The 25,855-nt window shown below is 39.5% G+C and overlaps 1 protein-coding gene across 3 annotated transcripts in view; it reads right to left on the bottom strand.

Annotated features, from left to right (window-relative positions):
- Positions 1 to 25,855, bottom strand: part of LOC131684118 (protein phosphatase 1 regulatory subunit 14B) — a 214,532-nt gene that overhangs the window by 55,388 nt on the left and 133,289 nt on the right. The window contains exon 3 of one of the 3 annotated variants that reach the window (XM_058966689.1): positions 3,788 to 3,805. The exons of the other annotated variants lie outside the window; for them this stretch is intronic. The gene's annotated coding sequence lies outside the window, so the exon portion shown is untranslated. The remainder of the gene's footprint in view (positions 1 to 3,787; positions 3,806 to 25,855) is intronic. 3 annotated transcript variants of the gene reach the window in all.

Consider the following 25,855-nt stretch of genomic DNA (forward strand, 5'->3'; position numbering starts at 1 on the left):
ATTATTGAATAAATGAACGAAAAAAAGTTTCAACACCTCTATATTCATGATCGTCACAAAAAAAAATTTTTGTTAGGAAATGGCGAAACTAATTCACGAACTTTAAATCAACAAAAATAACTAGTGCTAATTTGGGTACTAGTTTAGATACATAGTCTAACTAGACACCCAGATGGTGCTAGTTATTGACGAGGAGAATCCGAAACACTAAAACAAAAAACCATACTTTATGTAAGGTCTTGTGTTCTTACGCACAAAAAAAAAAATTGGTCTTGTCCAAATTTTTTCCCACTTGGGAATTTTGCATAATAAAAATAAATAATAACACAAATTATTGCTCTAGATTTGCACTAAATTCGTTTATACAAACTTATTCTTATATAGGTTGTTGCAAAGAGCTATGTCGCTTTTTAAATTGTCGGAGATCGAGTTCCAGAGTGGAGTGCTCAGTAAAAAAGAATTTTTAACTTATTCGGCGCACCCCTGAGTCGATCCCTAGTCGCACCAGAAGTATCTGCTTTGAATTTGAACCAAATTGGACAAGGCTAGCAACCGGAGCAACGTGCTTGATGTTTGTATGAGTTCACCTGCATACCTGCAACCAATCCCTAATGGACTGCAGGTCGTATTATCTTCGATAGTGAAAATATGAAAGATAATTTTATTGTCTACAACTTTGTCGAAGGCTAAACCCGGCTTTGATAGGAGAAGTTTCTGAAATTTTAACGAAGTGATGTCTGAGTTTTGCATGGGGCCAAACTAAATGTTAAATTAGTCGTAGAATTCCAAGAACTTTTTTATTTGCGAGGTAACGGTGGTGAACAGAATGTGTAGAAAAAATTTAGTGCATTATATGAGTCCCTTTTTGGGTAGAAATATTTAGTTCCATATTTTATCGAATACCCGATCAGAACATCATAACAGAAAGCTATCAAATTTATATCTCATGTAGATATTTATTACTCTCTGTGTTATCTTTATGATATACCGAGCAGGAATGCAAGAAAACTTATATCAAGATTATATCTTCTGGTGCTATCATTGGATTAATAATATGATATTAATGTACGCATACAACGATGATGTTACAGTAAGTTATATATTCTTTCACAATCATCTTTGAATGCTAACGGATACACAAATGACAGTCTATTTGCTTATACACTGAAGTCTCTTTTTATGCGTCGAAATTCAACTTTTTAAAGCGAATTTTCGAAGTTTTTGATTTTTTTTATTTGGATTTTCAAAATTCCGCGTTTTGAGTATAGATATGTTTTATATGCAAGTGGTCGGAGAACTTGTCAGTGAGGTGTTTGATGAACTTTCTTGGTTGCAGTTGGATTAAGAGATGACACTTGCCTATTTTCTGAGACACTCGTCTGACACATTACTTCGAGTAGGAGGTAGTATGAAACAGTCCACATGTAATGAAGAAGCGCGAATTGAAATCAAAAAGCATTTTAAGACTAGTTTTTATGGCTTAGTCAAATGAGTATATAATTAATTTTCCTCTAATCTAAACTGCATATTGCGAAAACGAATTTTTAGGTCACAAAAACTATTTGATATATACTGATCTCCAAATATATAGTATTCTGATCTCCAAAATTTTCGTAGCGTATTTTGAGGATATTGATAAGATTTTCAGTGCGATTTCTCCAATTTATGCGGGTTTTTATGAACACTCAAACCTTATCCAGTTTGTGGGTTTCTAGGTTGCGCGTTTTTTGAATTTTTAAACTATCGCGACTTTTTTATTTTATCCTCCGCATAAAAAGTGTTTGAGTTTACATGAGTATTATAACTCTTCATGCTCCGTAAGATAAATTTGATATTTAATGGTTGAACTGACAAGTGATTTGAATGCGTTTTAGATAATCCTTGAAATATCTAAAAACTTTAATGCAAAAATATTGTTAATTTCCTCCTTAAAATTTAATCAAATTTGGAAAAATGTGTAACAGAAAAAACATGAAATATTCAAGAATCCGTCCCATCAAAGAAACATCAACAATTTCTCGAATTTTCTCATACATCTGTTATATTCGCAGTTGATAGATATAACTTCTGTGAAAGATTTTGCATTTCTAGCAATTTATTAGGTGCGAGATAATTGTACTGGTTTGTTTAGTCTTTCCCACATCAAAAATGCCAAAAAGAGACAAAATAATGAAACCTCAAAACTCATATGTTGCTTTGAATTTACGAGGAATCCTGGATAAGATTTGTCGTATTCGCCGTAAAATAATGTACGTAAAATATCCGCAATATTTTTAAAAACCGTGTAAAACACATTAACGTACAGGAGAAGCGCCAAAGCACACTATTTGGAATCTAAAAATAGCCCCTCTTTCCTAATCTGAAAAGATATTATAAAGCTATTCAGTCTATCGTCATATAGACAGCTGTATTAGTGAGTAAAACTGAATAAAAAAAGCGTATGACACCAGGAAAACAAACAGCACGTAGGCTTGGGCAAAGTACAATGTGTGCGTTCTGGAAACGTCTTCTACACCTATAATCGTTTTGCCCTTGACGGATGCGTGGAATATTATGCTAACATTAAACATCAGTCGAAAACAACGTCGTTGGTTCATGCAGGAAACTACCTCATCAAACTCAGAATACCCAGGTTCAAAGCGGCAATATCGACAAATAATAATCTGCGTGTCATATATTCACAATAACAATCAGCCAGCAGGTATGCAATCATTTGGCAATGCTATAAAAGCTTTTGCTGCATGAAGCTTTTTGCTCCAAAGCAAAAAGCGCCCTAATGTATGCTTTATTTTTCTCGTATTCTATTTTTAGACTTGCACGCTAAAATCGTTGATATTATACAATAAGTAATACAAGCTATGTTGGGGTCATTTAAGCTATCTCAAGTTGTTATGATCGTGTTATTTTGCTATCAACGTTTGTTATAAATTTGATATCAGTAGAGAATTTTTTGTTAGAATTTTTGTTATTTTAACACCTAACGGATTCTACTTTATAACAAAATTTGATAGGAAATTTTTTGTAACAAAATATCAGCATGAGTTATAATTGTGTTATTTCCTTCTGGTCGGGTAGCGCCATAACTAGCTTTTTAAAGAAGAAAGGTAGAATATGGTTACGTTCGGATAAAACTGATATTCTGCAACTATGTAGAAGATTCCTAATTTCAATCTCTCACCGTTACTGTTAGTGCTCTCTATTGGGTGAAATGTGGAACTAAAATTTTCTTGCCAGGAGACGACTCATATACTAAAATTCCTCCAAATATTCTATTAAACCAATCCCAACCATTATTTAGCAAAATACTAAAGTTTGTGGGGATCAAATACTGATTCACGCTGTTTGGCTCCACGTATAACTGATTCAGATATCACTTCGTTTAAAGTTTAATACCTTCTCTCAAAGCTGGATTCATTCGCAGTCCCTCTACAGAATTATAGGTGATAATATTATCTTTCTTGTTTTCATATACCGATAATCCGAATTCCTTCATGTAAATTGTCGGAAAACCCCGTACAAATTTCAATAACGCTGATCCGGTAGCTATACTTGCTCGATTTGGTTCAAATTTGGAACAGACACTCCTGATAGGACTAGGAATCGATTTAGGGCTTGCGAGAAATGCAAATGCAAAGAAGTGGTGAATCAATTATTTCAAAACAATAGCAAATTGTTAAAAGTTAAGCTACATACAAGCTGGGGAGTGTTGCGATTTATAAACATGTATTACGAATATACCGATTTGCCGATATAAATGATGGTGCCCCTCATTTTTTAAAAATTTCACCTGAATATTGGTAGGTACCTGAAAATAAAGAAAGATAAACAAATTAATTTTTTGTCATTGATTGTAAATTTATTCTTGCATTTGTTCAAATTGATTTTCTTTTTTTTGTTAATTTTTTGTGGCATAAACAAAACCAGGTTTAAGATTACGCAACGCAAACACCGTCTTTTTAGCAATTCGGTTTTTCAAAAGCTCAGTGAGTTGTTTAAGGTGGTCTAGTGGATATGAGCTTCATTGTTTGATTGGTCCAACTGAATGTATGGACCTAAGCTGCTAGAATGAAGGGTAAAGATTTCCGGACGTGACCGATTCATGATCGCGCGCGTTTGCAGGTTCGCGTTTGAGACCGCATTTGTAACTTCGTAAGTACTAAAACGTTCACATAATTACCGAAGTGTTATCAAGTTGGCGCGATCACTGGCATAGGTATGCGTAGATGATCGCGAAGGGCTTAAGTGTTCGTATGTTGACGTGTTTGTCGCGTGTGCTCGCGTGTATGTGACTTCGCTTCTATAAATTCGATTTTGAAACCCTGCGACCATTCACATATTCGCGAACCGTCATTCATTTAGTTTTCGGCGGATCACATTTTGACAGGTTACCCCATATCACTAGAATTCCCGGTCATGTCGCCATGGAACGTTTTGTCTAGTGGATATGGGAGTTAATTTTTCTTAATTTTTCAATTTTATTTATTTTTATTAATTAGCATGGACCAAGACTGTTGATACCGAGGATAGAGACTTTCGGACTATCCCGACTCGCGAGCGCGGGAGTTTGTAGGTTGACGCTTGAGATCGTGTTGGTATGTTTGCAAGTTCGTGGGCGTAGTTTGCCTGTCGAAATCGCGAGGGGCTCTAACGTTTGAACGCTGACGTGATTTTGTAACATATTTGCTTGTGTTCTTGAATGGTCGCGCGAACCGTGAGTCTGATATTAAATTTTCGGTGCGCGGTTAAATTTCTGGCAGAGAGTGGGATCCCTTATATCGATAGGGTACCCGGTCATGTCACCATGAGACGTGTTGTCTAATAGGTATGAGCGTATTTTCTTTATTGGTCCAGCTGAAGGCATGGCCAGGCTTCTAGGATCAAGGATAGACTTCCGGACGTGGCCGATTCGTAATCGCGTGCGCGAGGGCATTTTTGTCTTAAGACCGCGTTTGAGAATGTCAGTGTTAAGATGTTCACTATCACCATCTTTGCTGACCCAGCTAAAGGTGGTTGTAGAATGGCAGTATAGGACTCGAAAAGAAGAAATAAAAGACAATATATGAGAGACGTAATAGATTAGACAGGTACAAGATACAGCTGAAGTTATGATCATCACATGAAAAATATACATTACTACTTCAAACACTACTAATACTTGAATAGCCAACCACTACACATAGCACATCCTTTCTCAATTATCTATTTGTTACTGCTTGATTGTTGGTTATGGGCGAGTAAATAGAGGAAAGGTATAGAACAGAAAAAGGCTCACATCAGCCCTCCTGACCTCCTCGATACTCCACTATCGAGGCGTATTGTAATCAATATCCTGAAGCGGGCTTCTTATATAAATCAAATCCTGAGTAGTCATAATGATTGGTGGATTATTAACATGAAAACTAATTAATGGTGCAAATAGAAACTAAAAAGAGCGAAGGTCCTTCCGTTATTTTACTGCAACACCTTTGGGCCCCCTTATATGCAGGAGTGCCTGAAAAAAACGTCTATTGCTTTTCCTCAAGCAACACCACAGCAACACACTATTGTTCCGTTCTGTTTTGGTTGGTCGGATTTGGCATCTTCCCATTGCGGAAAAAGGCCATGGAGTAGTATGCCGCAAAAAACGTTTAGGTGATGGCCAAGGACATGAGCCCGCCCAATGCGCCATAGATCAGCCAAATAGAAAAATATTGAGCAATCGTCAAGCGCAACCTCAAGAAGACGCGAAAGTCCAACACAGACTGGCGTTCATTAGAGAGAAAAGTGACCAACGAGGTTGTGCAAAACTTAATGAACAGAGTCAATTGAAAGGACGGGCAATTAGCATTTGTTACAAAGGAAATTGACTGAATATTTTTTCTTTGTTCTGTATGTAATTGAACTTGCATAACAAATAAGATTTGATTTTTAATGAATTTTTAATGAAGTTTGACCTATTTTTACACATTCTTGATTGAAGAATTTTTGATCATAACCCCCTTTACTATATTTCTCACAGTTTGCCTTATACTCCAGCCAGCTATTGAACAAGTAAACGCGAGGTTCACAACAACGCAGGCAATCGTCGTAACACCAAGCTCTCAAGATCACATGGTAATTATTTGGACAAGCATCAGCAAAGGCGTTCCCATGTCAAAGGCGGTGGTGGCAGCCGGCAGTATTCAATATCCCATAGATCACAATCCACGGTCAGCTCGGAATGATTTGTATCTTGTGTCTTGCTTGAGTCTGATGAGGGGGAACATGTTCGTTGGTAGGTGGCTATCAGCGACAACTAGTCTAGCGTGAATAGAGTCTGTGCGACGGGCCGCAGCAAAACCGGTCCCTTACTTTAATGCCGCTGCCGTGTGGCATGTGGACTCGAATTTCTCACGCCTTCCAGAGTTTCGAAACCTTTGAATCGTTGGATCCATTATCTAGTTATTGCTTTAGATCTTATGCGTGCTGGTAGGTTATCGGAGCTCACGTTTGAATCTGCCTCAATCATGGAAATACTTCATTATCATTAATTATCAACATCGATATACTGATAGAATTAGGACACAGCAAAAGAAACTAAAACAGTGATTATGCGCCAATGTTCGCACTGGATGATTTTACCCATTCCTCCAACGTCATTGAACCAAAGGTATAAGTATAATTGAAAAGATTAGTATTTATATTGTATCAAATGATTCAGCCATTCCAGAACTTTCCCCATCCTCTTAATAGCCATTACAAGAAGGCGGCACCTAGCGGCGATAACTTTAATTCCAATTGAACTGAAGCCCGGCACTAGAGCCAACCGGTTAGAGCTATTAAAATTAAATGACCCGAGGCTATCGAAACGATCCATTCAGCCTGTCTACCTCCTTCCGAAGCCCACGTTGACCGGAAGAAGCCTATAGCTGCGGTTATCATTCGTCCCAGCCTGTTTGCCGGAGGGGATACACAGAAATAAAAAAAACCTGCACCAGCTAGGAAAAAGTAAACGAAAAAAAAACAAGTGGGAATTAATTATTCAGCAATTCTCATGCTGCGGTGAGAAAAGTTCAAAAGACACTCCCCACCATCGTCAGTGTATCAGCATACATATCGTCATTATGATCATCAGCATCGTACAAAAGCAGCTGATACGCTTGACGACGACGTTGGAGAAATTGTGAATTTTATGCCGTTGAATCTTACTGAACCGAACCGAAAAAAAATGCTCGACGAAGAAAGATAAGCAGCAAACGCGACCATAACTCGTTCGTCATTGCGTCATCGTTCCGTTAGGTTTATGGGAGACTGGTGGAACCGGTGTGTGGAGAATCTGTCCCGTGTTTCATCTTCTAGCTCCACCGCGGTAGTTTTTTTTTTTCGTAACGACAGGAACTTGCCGATGTATACTACATTCATGAATATATGTACATACATTTATCTGGCGAGTCTGGAAACCGGTTTAGAATAAGTGCAGGGTGTAAGAATAACTTGAAACAAAACTTTCCGACAGGCTGATTGCTGTTGCAGATGGGTCGGGGTGTTGTTTCTTGGTCGTGCCAGCCTGCACGGAAATCAGATCACCAGGAAGTTTGACCTTAATTTACTTACAAGCTTTCATGATTGGTTTTCGTAACATTTCTTTTGATACAATTATAACTAAAGTGGAACGAACGGAATGATTAGGACATTTGAATCTGTTCAATATTAATGCTGTCAAGAGATTGATTTTGCTGAGAGTTCTGCCAAATCACCGTTTGCAACCATTGGCTAATAAAAAAAATAACAACATGAACATGACTCATGAATCACGACTCAGCGTTAGTGCAAGTCAGCGTCCATATCCTCAAGCTGTTTATTTAAGTACGTCGCGTTCAGAGCACTTTTACAGTGAAACCCACCTAACGCAAAAGTTAAGCAAATATATTCGAGTGTGAAGATTCGATTTTTTTCGCTCCACTAGTTACCAAGGATTTACTGTAATACCTACATCGTTGCATATTGGTTGCCTCATCAGTCACAATCTGTCAGACCCAGAAACTATATCCATAGCATACGCTGGTTGGTCGTGAGAAAGTTACCCGCTGTCTTGTCTTTGTCCAGAGCTCCGACCGATAATCCCATGCTGGTCAACTGCTTTGATTGGACTCGGTTACGTTGGTAAGCGCCTAAGCGGCACGTCGGCGACGAGTCAGCAGCAGCGCAAGTCAGCGGGTTAGCTTGTTTTCCTTACTGCTGCTTTGCTTTGTTTGCATGCATGTACACATGATAACCGATCTTGCGGTTTCTCGTAAAGTAGACCATCGTGTGTGATTCATCTACATCTCCACTTCACGATTGTTTGGGTTTTATTTTCAATCTTTTCCTGGCTACAACAAGAGATAGCGGCAGTCAGTGTGGGGAAAATTGAAAACAATTGAATTTATTTATGACTCATTGGTATTTAACCGCTTCGCTAGGACAGACTGTCCTGGACAGTACGCTACCGGATGCAAGAGAGTATTTGTGTACAGAATATAACTAACCATTCGATGTAAGGTCAGAAAATACAGAAAATTGCAGTTTTAAGGAATGAAAATAGTTGTGACAATCTTGTGTTCAATATAGAATTGTGTAAGTAACTGTGGATGAGATCGACTAGGATGTTGTAAACATTCTATTATCTTTCTCCAGACATAACCAGCCTAGAAGCAGTGTGGCATCCTGCGGGTTGAAGTTTCTCAGCCAACAATCGATCCAGTGGGTTACCGCTCCCATTTCATAAGATGTGACTGAAAACAGGAGTTCCCAAGTCAAGGTGTTACTCCGTGCCGTGGACTGAATGATTGGTGGCACTAAAATATTCCAGTCGCGCACGGCGTATCATTGATCTTACCTTAGCTGTGCCAAGCGAATCTCTAACACAGTGAACGTTTGTTTCTTCGCAAATCGTGGGATTCAAATGGTGATTATGTACCTACTACCTATTTCTGGGTTCACTGTAGGCTGTGGTAGTTTCTAGTTGCTGTAGAATAAAAAAAAACTATTTTTCCTTGAAAACGGTGGAGTCAAGAAATAAGAAAAAACTTTTTTCATAAAGATAGGTGCTTCCCTCGCAATGCTAGAAGCTGCTCAATTTTTATCTTGCAGTGCTTAATACAATTCTCCTAGAATATTTACAATAGTCCAATTGCGGGGAAAATGTAGCCAAAGACCGTCTAAATTGATAAGTTTTATCAATTTTCAATAATATTGCAACATAACGAAGATATATGAAAAATTCATTTTCCGTCGTCAAAGTAAACTGTTCCTGGTAGCACTGCTCCATCGGAATCCAATCAGACTAATTGCAATAACTTTAGTTCTAGAGCTGGTCCTTGAAACTATACTCAAATGAAAGGCATTGATCACATTTATTAGCTTTACTTGTTTTTGTGAGCAAATTTTGCCTTAATCTGAAGTTATAGCTGTTTAAAAACGTTGTTGTCCACAAACAACATGGGCATGAATGAGTTAACCTGCGTACCTTTCAACAATAATCGTATGAAAAATCCACGCCAAATACCTCGTCCAGGTATACTTGCGAATAGTGTTATTAACGCATGTCCTATATCCGACCTCACAACGCGCGATATTTGTGCTGTCACGGTCAATATGACTGTGGATAATTTTGCCGAATAATGAACCATCACCTTATGATGATTTCAAATGGGTTGTATTATACTCTGACAGAAATGGGCTTTCTCTCATAACCGGCAAAGATGCAAATGCCCACCACATAATTTTGAGCAGAGGCACCGAATTGATGTATACTTAATGTAATTTAATTCTTCAACATTTGGACGAGCTGGCAGAGAAAAGGTGTTATATGTAACTCTCTGCTGTGACGGTATTACGCATGAGTTTGCAAACTGGCTCGCACCAAACGAGCTCGAACCGTCGTTGATCATAAGTATATCGTCTTCGATCATTTAAATGTCTTCTTAAATATCGATACATATCGTAATGCCATATCTACAAACTGGGCCCTCTGCAAAGAGGGCTTGGCGACTAGGTTTTATGGATATTTCTAACGATTGAAGCCTCAAGTGACGTGGATGTGGCTATAGATAAAACAAACTAATTCATAGTAGCAGCAAACAAGAGGCTTTTTCGCTTCGACCTATGCGTGGAATGCCAAAATTGCTAGACTCAAAAAATTATGTGGATACTCATCTGACAAAGAATTCTCTTTTTGACACACACTTTCTAAGCCCTGAGTTCTTTAAAGGTAGTTCAAATTCTTGTAGAATTATGATAAGCGAATTGATCAAATGAGCCCTTGAAAGTTTTACTCCGTGGAAGGCTACATGAAATATGGATAAAGCAAAAGTTTCGCTCTTCGCTCTCTTCAAATATAGACGGAGTTATGTACAGGGAGCCAAAGCTCAATGATATGGTGTTGTTCCTGACAATGTGTGGTAAAGAGCTATAGGCTTTAGCAGTATGGCTCATTATTCATTATAAAAAAGAATCCAGGCTATTAGCTGGTCTGTTTGTAAATTGCACGTTGCTGTTCATTGTGTCTTCGGTAAAGTTGTAGCAAATATTATTGCAAACGAAATAGCTGTATTTTTTACATTTTAACGACATTTAATTAGCTAAAGATTACTGGGTAGGGAAAGTTTTTTGAAAATTAGAGCCATAGTACTCAAGTGAGAGCAAGGATGTGAAGTAAACAGATCGGAAAACTAGAAGTGGCAACGTCATTAGAACAGGCTTAATATCGTATGGGCTTAACTTTTCTCTTCTGCTAATGAGGGTCGAGCTTAGGCAGCATAGCTACGAATCACCCGAGTTCACTAACATGTGTCCTGGTATAGACAGACAAGTCCATCTTTACCGTGACAACCGACAAAAATTAAGCCACGCAAGATCACCACTGAAAACCTGTCGACGATTAGCATCAATCTATGATAATTGCTGCTGTTCATCTCTGTTTGACTTTCGAATGCCAGGATAGATTTTTATACACAACGTATTGTGGCTGTATGATATCGAGTGGAATGACGACTGACGGCCAAAGATTGAGGAACCTGAAAGTCTGCATGTATTTAAGGGATTCTAAGAGAAAGCTGCCAACTATAAAACATGACCATCGCCGGTTCGAGTGAAACTTCGAAATGTTGAAATTTATGAATCTACATGTTTTCCACAGGCAATTAGAGTATTTTGACATAAGAGCTTTTTTCAAAAAAGTGTAGAAGTTTTTGCCTGCATTACTTTAAAAAAAATGTTGTTCCATAACCAAAACCAAACCGAAAATGAGTTAAAGAAAATAAATAGCTTCGTGTAAAAATGTATGCACTGAAGAAAAAGTTGCAGTATTGTTTTCAAAAACAAAATCTATGATAAAACATGCACTTCAAGTTCCTCTCATCAGAATAAGACACTAACTTAGTGACAGGATAGCGCCGGATTGACGCTAGCGAAAATACTATTTGTGTTTCGTAATGTCGCACAAGAGGAGGAGTTCTGAATAAGCTAATGAGAATTATTGGAACCGAAACTTGGTTTGGTTTAGCAAACCAATGCAATATACACTATGACATATGCTAAATGTTGACATTGTGCAAATGGGTGCGTAGGTGTTTGAGTGACATACTAACCATTCTATATGTAAAGTATCACTCTACTGAACATTAAATTGTTATTCTCTGCCCCAGAAACTACGTTCTCTGAAAATACCTAATTTTCATGGTACTTTAACATTTTTCGACAAAAATGATATTAAAGTTGATCTAGAAAAGTCAACTAATTCGTGAATGCTTTTTTTCTATTTGATTATATTTTTTTCATAAAACGTTTATTTGACACGGCATTTGCAAAAACTTTTTTTACGCCGGGGTTTTTTTTACATAACATGTTACAAAGGTTCTTAAGACTATCACGTTATAAAAAAAATTCACTTTCTAATGCTAACACTGAGGATAATCATCATTTTGAATGTTTTTAATTATACTCTATTTTCTTGAATTTCATTGTAAACCTATTGATAGTTTTTCTGTAATCTTTGTTTATTTTTTTTCTTTATTTATATCGTTTTATCTAACTTAACTAACTGCGAAGAAATCTAAATTGTTTGTGGGTAGCAAGGGAAAAAACTAGAAACATTGTGGGGACAATTATATTTGAATCATACGGCTCCCAACCTTTGAACGGAACGGATCGTTATATTTCACAGTGGTGTAAATTTCAGTGAGTGAAGGTCATCCTTTGTTCGTTCGTTAGCTGCCATTCTGCTGGTGCAGGCAGTAAATCCAGTACATTGTTTTCGCTGGTGCGGAACAATCGACGTTGTTTGCAGATAAGTTTTGCTTTATTTTTTTTCCTCGTTTGCTTTCTTTCCTTTTCCCTACTTTTACTCTACCTTGTAATCAAATAATAATACACATTCCCGTTTATATAACGCTCTGCCCTCGTGCTTAAATGGCCGAGGGCGAAATACCATCTGGTGTAATCATGGAAGTCCCTGATCCCCCTAACACTCGCATTGCTCCCCGTATAAAGCAGCACCCAGAAGGTTCCTCTAGACCATGGGTGGTATATTTTCGGACCGGAGAGAAACCGGTTAATATATTAAAACTTTCTCGAGATCTGACTGCTAATTACCCGGCCGTAACTCACATGTTCGGGCAAACAAGATACGTGTTCTAGTGAATGATCTCGGGCAGGCAAACGCGATTGCTTGCTGTGAGCGCTTTACGCGGGAATTTAAAGCGTACGCGCCTTGTGTGGCCTGTGAAATCGATGGGGTAGTGTCCGAACCGGGCCTGAAATGCGAAGAACTGTTGGAGCACGGGGTTGGCTGCTTTAAGGACCCCTCACTTGAACAGATTAAGATCTTGGAATGCAAACAATTGTATACCGCAAACACCGAGGGAGGTAAGACTACCTACTCTCTATCAGGCTCGCTTCGGGTGACATTCGCCGGGTCCTCTCTTCCCAACTACATCCTCCTTGACAAGGTTCGCCTACCAGTTCGCTTGTTCGTACCGCGGGTCATGAACTGCAGCAATTGCAAGCAGTTGGGCCACACAGCCACATATTGTGGAAATAAGAAACGATGCGGCAAATGCGAAGGAGAGCATGAGGATGACTCTTGCGACAAAGAAACTGAAAAGTGTATTTGCTGCGGGGGCCCTTCACATGCTCTTAAATCATGTCCTGCGTACAAGCAGCGCGGGGATAAAATTAAGCGCTCCCGTAAGGAACGCTCAAGGCGTTCTTATGCAGAAATGCTAAAGAATGCTTCGCCATCTGTCCTGTCCGAAAATCCCTATGCTGGTTTGGCTAACGTTGAGCAAGAATCTGACGACCCACGAGAGGGAACATCTTTGGTTAACCCAGGGGAATCCAGGAAGAGGAGAAATCCAGCCTCCCCTACATTGCCTTGTAAGGGTGCCAAGGTGTCGTCCACTCAGAGTGCGCCAACTACAACCAATAAATCCAACGAAAGTGATGCACAAAAGCCGAAGCAATTTGCTCCAGGACTTGGAAATATTAATTCTAACAAGGAGTACCCACCACTTCCAGGGACATCCAAAACCCCAAGTGTCTCCTTTTTTCAAACAGATACTCAGTCCAGTAGCGGACTAATGAAATTTTCTGACATAGTGGACTTAATTTTCACAGCTTTCAATGTTACTGATCGTCTTAAAAGCCTTCTGATACGTTTTCTCCCTATAGTGCAAACATTTTTGAAGCAGTTGACTACTAAATGGCCCCTCCTTGCAGCGATCGTATCCTTCGATGGCTAAGTCATCGAACGAGGTCACCGATTCGATCACTGTTCTACAGTGGAACAGCAGAAGTATCCTCTCGAAAATCGATTCCTTTAAATTTTTACTAAATAGTTTAAAATGTGATGCTTTCGCATTATGTGAAACTTGGTTAACTTCCGATATAAATCTCAACTTCCATGACTTTAATATAATTCGTCTGGATCGAGAAACCCCCTATGGAGGAGTACTTTTGGGGATCAAAAATTCCTATTCTTTCAACCGAATTAATCTCCCTTCGACACCAGGCATTGAAATTGTCGCTTGTCAAGTTCTAATCAAAGGTAAAGACCTTTGCATTGCTTCCATCTACATTCCTCCTAGAGCCTCGGTAGGGCACCGAACGCTGTCCTGGAAGACTTTAACTCGCACGGTACAGTATGGGGCTGTCTTCATGATGATAATAGATCAACATTGATCCAAGATCTTTGCGACAATTTCAACATGACCATCTTAAACACGGGAAAAATGACGCGGATTCCTACACCACCAGCACGCACAAGCGCGTTGGATTCATTGCTTTGCTCGACATCGCTACAGTTAGATTGCAAGTGGAAGGTAATCCCTGATCCCCACGGTAGCGATCATTTGCCTATCGTGATTTCAATTGCTAACGGTTCAAGACCATCGGAAACAATCAGTGTCTCGTATGACCTCACACGGAGCATTGATTGGAAGAGTTACGCGACCGCGATATCCGTTAAAATCGAATCCACTCAAGAACTTCCTCCGGAGGAAGAGTACAGGTTTTTGACAGGCTTGATTCTCGACAGTGCGAATCAATCTTAGACTAAACCAGTACCCAGCGCGAATACCCATGGACGGCCTCCCACCCTGTGGTGGGATAAAGAGTGCTCAGAGCTGTACGCGGAAAAGTCCACTGTATACAAGGCCTTCCGGGAAGACGGGTTACCCGCTAGCTGTCAACAGTACGCGTCGTTAGAAAGGAGAATGAAGAGTCTAATGAAAGCCAAAAAACGCAGTTATTGGCGCCGGTTCGTCGACGGGTTAACGAGAGAAACAGCGATGAGCACTCTTTGGGGTACGGCTCGACGTATGCGTAACCGTAATAGTACCAACGAGAACGTGGAATATTCAAACCGTTGGATATTCGCTTTCGCCAAGAAGATCTGTCCCGGTACAGAAAACGTGCCGCGCCGCGTCCCCTCACGATACCGCGAACGAAACACCGTTTTCGATGGTGGAGTTCTCACTTGCTCTCTTATCATGCAACAATAACGTCCCAGGGTTAGACAGAATCAAATTCAACTTGCTGAAGAATCTGCCTGACACTGCAAAAAGGCGCTTGTTGAATTTATTTAACAAGTTTCTTGAGGGTAACATTGTCCCACACGATTGGAGGCAAGTGAAGGTCATCGCCATCCAAAAACCAGGAAAACCAGCCTCCGACCACAACTCGTATCGGCCGATTGCAATGCTGTCCTGTATTCGGAAGTTGTTCGAGAAAATGATTTTGTTTCGCCTCGACAATTGGGTTGAAGCAAATGGCAATTTGACTTCCGCAAAGGCAAAGGGACGAACGATTGCCTTGCGTTGCTTTCTACAGAAATACAAATGGCCTATGCTAACAAAGAGCAGATGGCATCAGTCTTCTTGGATATTAAGGGGGCTTTTGACTCAGTTTCTATCAACATTCTGTCAGAGAAGCTGCACCAGCATGGTTTTTCGCCAATTTTAAATAACTTTTTGCTAAACCTGTTGTCTGAAAAGCACATGCACTTTTCGCATGGCGATTTAACAACATCGCGATTTAGCTACATGGGTCTTCCCCAGGGCTCATGTCTAAGTCCCCTGCTCTACAATTTTTACGTGAATGACATTGACGATTGTCTTGCCAATTCATGCACGCTAAGGCAACTTGCAGACGACGGGGTGGTCTCTGTTACAGGGCCCAAAGCTGCCGACTTGCAAGGACCATTACAAGATACCTTGGACAATTTGTCTGCTTGGGCTCTTCAGCTGGGTATTGAGTTCTCCACGGAGAAAACTGAGTTGGTTGTTTTTTCTAGGAAGCGTGAGCCGGTGCAACTCCAGCTTCTATTAATGGGTGCAACGATCAACCAGGTTTTCACATTTAAATATCTCGGGGTCTGGTTCGACTCTAAAGGTACCTGGGGATGTCACATTAGGTATCTGAAGACAGGAATGCCAACACAGGATCAATTTTCTCCGAACAATAACTGGAACATGGTGGGGTGCCCAGGAGACCTGATCAGGTTATACCAAACAACGATATTGTCGGTGATGGAGTACGGGTGTTTCTGTTTCCGCTCCGCTGCGAACATACACTTCATCAAACTGGAGAGAATCCAGTATCGTTGCGTGCGAATTGCCTTGGGTTGCATGCACTCGACCCATACGATGAGTCTCGAAGTGCTGGCGGGTGTTCTTCCGCTAAAAAATCGATTTTGGGAACTCTCCTATCGATTGCTCATCCGATGCGACATTCTGAACCCGTTGGTGATTGAAAACTTCGAGAGGCTCGTCGAGCTTAATTCTCAAACCCGATTTATGGCCTTGTACTTCGACTACATGGCACAGAGCATTAATCCTTCTTCGTACAATCCCAACCGTGTCCGTTTCCTAGATACTTCTGATTCTACTGTATTCTTCGACACATCCATGAAGGAAGAGATTCGTGGAATCCCGGACCATATACGCCCGCAAGTGATCCCCAATATATTTTATAATAAAATAAGTCGACTGCGACAAAATGTTTTACACTGACGGATCAAATCTCGATGGGTCCACTGGCTTCGGTATCTTCAGTAATACTATCACCGCTCATTCAAGCTCAATGATCCTGCTTCAGTTTACGTCGCAGAGTTAGCTGCAATTCAGTACACCCTTGGGATCATCGACACTCTGCCCACAGATCACTACTTCATCGTTTCGGACAGCCTCAGCTCTATCGAGGCTCTTGGTGCGATGAAGCCTAAAAAGCAATTCCCGTATTTTCTGGGGAAGATACAGGAGTCCTTGTGTACGTTATCTGAAAAATCTTATCAGATTACCTTTTTTTGGGTCCCCTCTCATTGTTCTATCCCGGGCAATGAAAAGGCCGACTCATTAGCAAAGGTGGGTGCATTAAATGGTGACATATACGAAAGACCAATCTGCTTCAACGAATTTTTTAGTATTTGTCGTCAGAGGACACTCAACAGTTGGCAAACCTCGTGGAGCAATGGTGAACTTGGACGATGGCTACATTCCATTATCCCAAAGGTATCAACGAAGCCTTGGTTCAGGGGGATGGATGTGGGTCGGGATTTTATTCGTGTAATGTCCCGACTTATGTCCAACCACTACACCTTGGATGCGCATTTGCGGCGTATTGGGCTTGCGGAGAGTAGTCTGTGCGCTTGTGACGAGGGCTATCACGACATCGAGCACGTTGTCTGGGTATGCGCCGGGTATTTGGACGCCAGGTCTCAGTTAAAGGATTCCCTTCGAGCCCGAGGTAGACCACCCAATGTCCCAGTCCGAGATATGCTGGCAAATCGTGATTTCCCCTATATGTCCCTTATTTATACTTTCATAAAAACGATAAATATCCCAATTTAGCCCCTCTCTTTTATTTCTCGTTTTTAGAAATTTTCTCCTGCCTTGTGGAACCGATCAGCTCCAGAGTGCCACTATGTAACCGCCGTCGCCCTTACCACTACGCCTGCATAGAAGGAAACTGAAGCGAGAGCGACTCGAGGTCCGATGACTTTTGAAGGATTCCCCGCGGGTCCGAAGAATACCATCCGCCAATCCGACCTACTAGACTGAGGCGCTAATTTGTTTCGCTGATCTCCCGTTTGCCCGAAAGTTGCAAGTTTTGCTCTTTTCTCCCGGTCACCATCTACGCCTTCTCTCCCCTGTCCTTGATACAACCGCTTCTACACCGATTTTGGAAATAAGCCCCCCTCTGAATATCTTGACCAAGCATAACTCTGCGAAAAAAAAATTTTAAATTTGTATTTCGTATTCCTAGTTTTAAGATAGTTGTAATTTTACCTCTTTGTTAAAATTATTGTCCCCCATCTTGTAAATAGAATTGTATGCTTAGTTTTAAAACACCTGTGAAATTTTGCATAAATATTTGTTCCCCCTTTTGTGTACCAAACTATATTGTTAGTTTTAAGATAACTGTAAATATTTCCTAAAAAACTATTACTATTGAATTCCTTGTTTTAAAATTTTTCATAAAAAAAATCTTTTGCCCCCTCTCTTGTATATAGAATCTTATTTCTAGTCTTAAGATAGCTGTAAAATTTTTCTCTTTTGAAAAAAATATTTCAACATTGTAACCTCCTAGTTTTAAAATATCCAAAATGTAAAAACAAAAGAATTCGGCACCGCCAAGCTAACACATTTGTGCCTATCAAATAAACGAAATGAATAAAAAAAAAGATCGAGGTGCAACAAAAGCACAACGATATGAGATTCCACGAAAAACTAAAATAAATTTCTGAACAACCTTTGACGGAAAACTTTTCGCCAAACTCGTGTATATAGGTATCAATTGTTAAACTTTTCTACCGCTAACTATGTGAAACTTTTACCACAGAGCGAAGCACCTGATGCGAGAAAGTACAAATCAATTTCAAATATTGTCACTCCTGCGATGAAATTCCACCTTTCGAAACGCTAGAACACCAAACTCAAGCCTAAGTGCAACACGACCAAAATTCCAATTCAATTATACGCGTTAGTCGCGTCGGTAAAATTTATTGCTGACTCCTGCCTGACTAGAAAAGGCCCTCCCAGTTGATGAATGGGATACACGCGCACAGACGTCACTCTCTGTGTGCACCCAATGTTCCGCACGGATGGCTATACCACCGGTGGTGCTTCGTAGAGGGATTACATGGCTGCGGCAAGTGAAACTTTTCCCAAATACCGCCCCGGGGGCGTATGTAGGCAGGTGGCTGCAAAATTGAAAAGGTTGTGGCTAACATCGCTGTCTACGGTACGACGTGGATGAAGGTGTAGGATAAAACCCACAAGGGTCTGTCAAGCAAGCAACGATTGAATTTTACAACAGCTCTCATATATAGATGCTAACACGTGCCATCCAGGCGCCTGCTGTCCTACGCCTTGTGATAACAACAATTGGAGAGTAGTGGAACGGTTTCGGGAATTCCTTGAAACAGTTTTTTGCCATTTGACAATAGCGAAAGAAAGCGAAACTGATTTTTTTCTATCTATGTAAGAAGTGAGGCTATTGGATTCGTGGGGCGCCTGGAATGAAAGATTGCTGTTATCGTCTTTTTTTATGCAAAAAAAATAATTTACTATCGGCATTCCAACTACCGATAATTAATTATCAAACAAATTCAACGATACCAAGCGTTTGCACGAAATTTAATCGAGACTGATGAAATATTGTTATAATCACCAATACTGCGAAATGAATGATAAGAGAACCAATCGATACTCCACATATTGCTATGCAAAAAACGGTTAGTGCATCTGACCCGGAATCGGATTACAGTCAACTGGCAACCTATACAAGCACACCCATCAAAGGTACGTTAGCTGGAGAAGGAAAACGAACTACATAATCTCTTACCAGCAAGCCAACCGACAAGTCCAGCAAAGCCTAATCCGAATTCATTTGAATTCGCCAACCTACTCGGTTTGGCTTTGCATGGTCTAGTTTATACCGTACCTTCCATCATGTCAATGCATCAGCTGGTTCTCTGTTAGAATGTTCTGTGAAGCTCGAAGAGAATCTCCCCGAAGCAACTGAATTTAGTTTTCACATATAAAAGTTTTAAAAGGAATCATTGAATGTTGCATGGAATGGTGAACTGTCAGCAATAGGGTTGTTATTAAAAACCCTCTGTGACATAGGACCAGAGGAATAAGGCATCGAAGTGCTTTTCAGACTAATCAGAATGAGCCTACTGCGAGTCATGCTTATTGGAACGAATGTAGGGTAGACGCTCTCTTATTCATCTCAGCCCCTTCATTCAACTCATTTCCTGATTGCTCAACTTGAAACAAAAAATACAACACGACTTCACAGTATCAACCATTTCAATAGCGATAAAAATGCTTTGGCGATAAATCCAGTATAATCCAGCAATGTTAAATCTTTTAATTATTTAAACAATAGTTCGTAAGCCCTTAGATTATGCCCAGGTAAGTGTGGGAAAAACAAAATAACCACTTAGGAATGTTTTGTTGTGAAAAAATCTAACGTATGAAATTTTATACGCTTGGATGATAGGGTATCCAAAAACCTATTTTAATCCACCTAGCGGTGCAATTGTGTCTTTCTCATTTGTCCAAACTACGACTCGATGGCTGGTTATGCTCAATATAATGGTGCAAATGTCTATTACATATTCGGTACGATTTGCATCAGGCCCGTGCGCAAGGGGAGGGTTTTAGGGGTTCAAACCCCTCCCATGGGGGTTTCGAATTACTTTCAAAATATTATAAACTTCCTGTTCAGGGATGAAATTGTACAGCGAGCCGTGTCATTCGAGTTCGGTCACTCTAGAAACAAGTCGTTGAAAAAACCAAGGAAGAAACCTCGCGGAGGTGGCTGGTAAGGGGTGTACGTTATGTTGGTCGGCATCTCTGGATCGGTTCATGTTTCGGCATGTTTCGATATTAGCACTAGTTGTGAGTAGATCAGCTTCACAGCAAAGGTCGGTCAGCGGACTAGCAATGTGATCTAAGGAAAACGCATGATGTCAGAGAAAATCAACATATCGTTATTATTTATTGCCAATGATCTCTCCATCGGAGTGCCTGACAGCTAAATGGCCCGCGAAAATGGTTATTGTTATCGGGAGGAATACCGCCGCCGAAAAAATCTCAGCAGCAGCTGGCAAATAAATAGGAACGACTAACGCCAAGAAGGATAAGAAACCCTGCGAAGGGTGTTGTAAAGAGATGTAAATCATTAAGGTCGACATCTCTGGATCGGCTCATGTCTCAACAGATGACGACATTTGCAGCAGATCTAAGCAGGTCAGATATACCGAGAAGGTTGTACAGCAAACAAGAAAAAGCATCAGTGGAAAAAACATGAACGATTAACACAAAATAAAAAGAGCATGAGTACAATCCCCACTGAAGTAGTGCCTACACGGAAAAAATCCGATCATAAATCCATGAAAAAATGATCGCAATTTCGTGAACTGAACGATTTACGAAAACCGTGACCAAGTTCCTGAAATTATGAGTAATAAACCTCGTATCCATGAAACAATTTGTGTTTCCACAAAACTAGATCCCGACTATATACATGGCGTTACATTCAAATGTTTGGTTGGGTTACTGTTGTTCGCTGGACATGTTCAGATTTTGTTATGAGTCTTGTTCATAATTTGGAATACACATCCGACAGTCAAGCGATTTTGATGATTTCCGAGGCTAATTTCCGATTTTTGTGATTTCGTATGACGTTACCGTGCTATTTTATTCATGAGATTACTATCCGATTTTTATGCCATGGTAGCGGGATCTATGTTCATGATTTCATGATCTTTGTCGCGATTTTCGTTATTGCTATTCACGTTATCGTGAGATTTCAGACATGAGTAAAGTGATTCATGCTCATAATTTCAGGATCCTAGTCACGATTTATTTCATTAACGAGTAATGTGATTTATATCCATGACTGCAGGAACTTTGTCATGGTTTTCATAAGTTCTTTTCATGTTGTCGTAATATTTTAGTCACGAGTAGAGATTCATTTTTATTTATGTTCATGATTTCAGGATCTTAGTGACAATTTTTGCTATTTTTGTCACGAGTTGTGTGATTTATGATTATAATTTCAGGACCTTAGTCACGATTTTTGTAATTTCTGTTTATCTTATCGTGATATTTTATTCTAGAGCTTACTTTCAAATTTGACACGTGGAGTAATGTGACATGATATCAGCAGTTTCATAGTAGTATTCGTAATTTCTTTTCGCCTTGTCGCGATCTGTTATTTTTTGGTTACTATCGGTTTTTTACTCGTTGTAACGTGATAAGGTGAACTGGATCATAAAAGTGTGACTGGTTCGCGGTATCTTGTTCTGTAAACTATATCACGAACACAATTTGTGGCGCACAGCGCAGTGTTCGTTTTCTATCCAGACATCACACTGAACCGTATCAAATGAATAACGATGTTCGAAGTCCTAATATTTTATTTTGTATCTACAGCTTGTATCTATTCTTGGTCACTAGCAGCTGGATATTTCATGAAAAGTGCACGGAACAAGAATGATTCCACGACTAATACTCCAAATTTTGTGAAATTACTTCACGTTAAAATTTCATTATACTAGAAATCAAGAACCAGTTCACGAATACATGAGTAATATGTAATGAACTTGGGAACCATTTCACGAGCACGGATATTGGATCGTGAGCGATACACTAGGTTTTACACCAACCGACATAAGCCCACAAAATGAGCCGGATGAACTTCGTTTGACAATTCTCGGTGGTTTGTTTACATGGAAGTTACGTGAGTTCGAATGTAACAGATGAGCACCCGTTGTACTCGCACTCACGCAACTGACAAAGTAAACAAACCACCGAGAATTGTCAAACATGAACTTCATTCATCATCAGTTCATTCGTGTCGTCATCTTGTAGAACTCAATTAAGAATCATGAACCTGTTCACGATTACATGAATAATATTTGATGGATTTGTGAACTATTTCACAAGCACGAATGGTAACTTGTGACTATTATACTAGATAAAATGAACTAGTTCACGACATGAAAAACATTTTACAATTTTGTGATTTATTTCACGGGTACGCATGGTCAGTCGTGACTATTATACCAGGAATCATGAACGAGTTCTCGAATACATGAATATTATTTCATGATATTATGAACTGTTTTAGGATCACGAATGGTAAGTCTTGACTAATATATTAGGCACATTAGGCAATTAGTTCACGAGGATTGAATGGATTCATGAATAAAATTCCGAGTTTCGTGAAATAGATCACGAGAAAATATCCACAATGTTTTGATTTTGCGAACTAATGTGCCTAAATCTATGAATAACACCATGAGTCAACTGAGTTTAATGATCATAAAAAAATCCGTGCTATTTTGAGAAACCGTGCAAAAAAAATCCGTGTTATTTTGAGAAACCGTGTAAAAAAATCCGTGCTATTTTGAGAAACCGTGTAAAAAAAATCTGATTTTTTTTAACAGCTATTTTCTTATGGTATTTAACAATGAATACTGTTGGACATTTTAAATGCACAAGGGGGCTGTCAATGTGCCCAGTAGAAGTTTTTTAATTTTTCGAGGAGGTTTTTTTTGAAAAATGTAAGTTTTTTTATTCGTTAAAAGAAGTTATTGTCCTTTGAAAAGCAATAGTTAAAATGGTAAAATGTTTCTACTATTTAGAGTTTGTTAACTTTTTGTAGAAAACACTGTGCTACAGCGATTTTAAACTTTTAAAATGAACTAGTATAACAAATGCGATACAAAGTAATGTACACACGAAAATTTGAAGCAAAAAAACATTTTTTGGGACCTTTGCCACAACAAAATTAGCTACGTTGTCATTTTCAGCCGATTTTAATATCATAGCAATGTGGGTATCACAACTTTTCAAATTGTTTCAAAAGTCAGTTATTCGTCGCTACGGGACCATATGGCTATTTAACCTCGTAACGACCACTCACGGCCCCACGGGAACCTGCTCCGAAATGTCCGTTCCATAGTCAAATCACCAAATGGTTACTAAACCATGCAGTGCATGCAGTCCGCTGAAGCAATTCCAAGAATTTTGATATCCATATTGCCAGTATTCTATTGAAATTCACAAACAGTATTCCTGCACTGGAACATGTCTCCGAAAATCCGGACAATCCAAAGCTATGAGCACCCGGGTCCAAATCCAAGTGTATTGCAACTTGCAACCTAAAACTTTTTGGAAAAGGCCCATGGGGAAACGCTTCATCCCATCTACTGAACGGTCACAAACAGGTGTTTTAAAACCGCCCAACACGAATCTCATTTTGAAACGGCTGACCAATGAAAGACATTCTTCGAACCACTTTAAAACAGACTGTTCATAGAGGGGAGACATTAACAAGCCAAAAACAGTGCGGTCAACGGATCAATATGTAGAATGTGCAACATTGTGATTGATTTACATTTCATACAACATGGGATAAATTCGGCTTAATAAGTTGAAATTATCAATCGAAATTTCCTATGAAAATAGTCGTTATGATTACTTCACAATTGAGATGCATACTACTATGTCAACTATCGACATGTTGTTAGAAACATTTGTCGCAAATCATCAAACGCATATATCGCTTTGGCAATATTGTGCGTAAATTTAGAAAATATTCATCTCATCATTTTTTTATTATTCAAAAACTATTTTAAATTTTTTAAAGTGAGTGTATTGTGTATAGTGCAGAATCGCTCTGTGGGACAGTATAAGTGATTAAAGTGTGAATTGTTGTGTAATTAGGTGAAAGATGTCGGTGTGTATTGTGAAAATTGAGCTAGTAGCGATCAAGAAATTTCAAATTATTATAAGTCTACAGCACTCATTTTAAGAAAGTGGCAAATGCTAAAATATTAGCTTAACTTCAAAAAAAATCTCTATTGAAATGGTTATTTCTGTTAAATCGTGTTGTTGTATTTTTTGTTTAAAGTTGAAACGAAATGAAAAGAGGCACTGAGATGAATAAGGGCGCATCTACCCTACCTGTTATTGGATGGTACCTTTAAATCAGAGACCTGTAAGTACAAAGCAGTTCCTTTGTCTGTGCATCAGACAAGTGAAAAGAAACCGGCTTTGTTAGAGACAATCGTCCATCAGCCCAGTTCTTCTTCCACGTAGATATTCGTGATTCGAACAACCGGAATTAGCGAAAAAACGTGACCAGGTGATTGGGCTCCGAAATAAAAAAAAATCACCTGAACAGCGAAAAAATATCGATTCCCCATTCTCTAGTTAGCTTCTGGGAAGATGAACTTTCCGAAAGACGAGAGGATGGACTTGTTCACGACTTCGACACTTGCGGGTCGGGGTCAGACCGGTCGGTAAGCCGAAGACCGTCACCAGGTTTGCTCGATTTGCTAATTGACATTCGTTAATGGTTATGGATTCTTCGTGATGCGCAGCTCAGAGGGGGGTGGGGGGCTAATGTTTCAATATAATTCTCCACCAGCATTTTACAATGAAGTTTAAGTTCAACTGCACCTCTAATTAACGGTTTGGAATGGAACTAACATTATAGACATTTTTTTTCTATTTTTCACTCATTTGCCAATTCACTAACCTTTCCAGTTTGCGACTATCATATCGAAGCAAGTCACGATTTTGTTCTTGACTGACTCATTTGCTTTTATCCAGAGCCTACTGGTTGGGATTGGATTTCTTTGTGGTTTCTGCAATTGCAGTGCCAACTGTGATTGAATCAAATTGTCTTCCAAGTGTAAAGAGTTCCGCTCATAAAATACGAAGAAGCTGCATGTGGGATTAAGTTTTAAGGGACTAGGATTTGGTCATTTCTGATTAAAAAATGATATATGAGAGGATCAAAAATATGTTACATAAGCACAGCAAATTGAGTCTAGATCGTACCACGGCACAACACTGTGCCAATTAAATTCAAAACCAACGCTGTTGCAATTTGCGCTTTCTGAAGATTAATTGGAATGATGACGGACGGCCCGTGTTTTCGAAGGTCTACGCCGAACTGCCAGTCCAGCTGTGTTGGTGAAGGACTGAGATAATTTCAGATGTCTACCGCAAAACGATCGCAATTCAGCACAGCTGGCAGTGGAAGAAATATTCTCCAGCAGATGGTTTCACATCAATCGACAAAAAATATGAAGGAAAAAGTTTTTTTGCAGTACTTAAAATAATTGCAGGTTGGATGTAGCAGTGTTTCTTTTTAATTCGAAAAGAATTTTTCTTTTGTTTGCGGTAGTAGCTTCGCGTAACGTTTGAAATCGCTATTGACGGACCTAATCTTTGGGAAAACATATTTACAAAGCTTTCAACAGGTCTCTGTGTTCGTTTTTTTTAATAAGTGTTCTTGGCACCCTTCATCGTGACATGGATGACAGATA

Source organism: Topomyia yanbarensis, chromosome 2 (genome assembly GCF_030247195.1).
Source record: "Topomyia yanbarensis strain Yona2022 chromosome 2, ASM3024719v1, whole genome shotgun sequence".
NCBI classification, from domain to species: domain Eukaryota; kingdom Metazoa; phylum Arthropoda; class Insecta; order Diptera; family Culicidae; genus Topomyia; species Topomyia yanbarensis.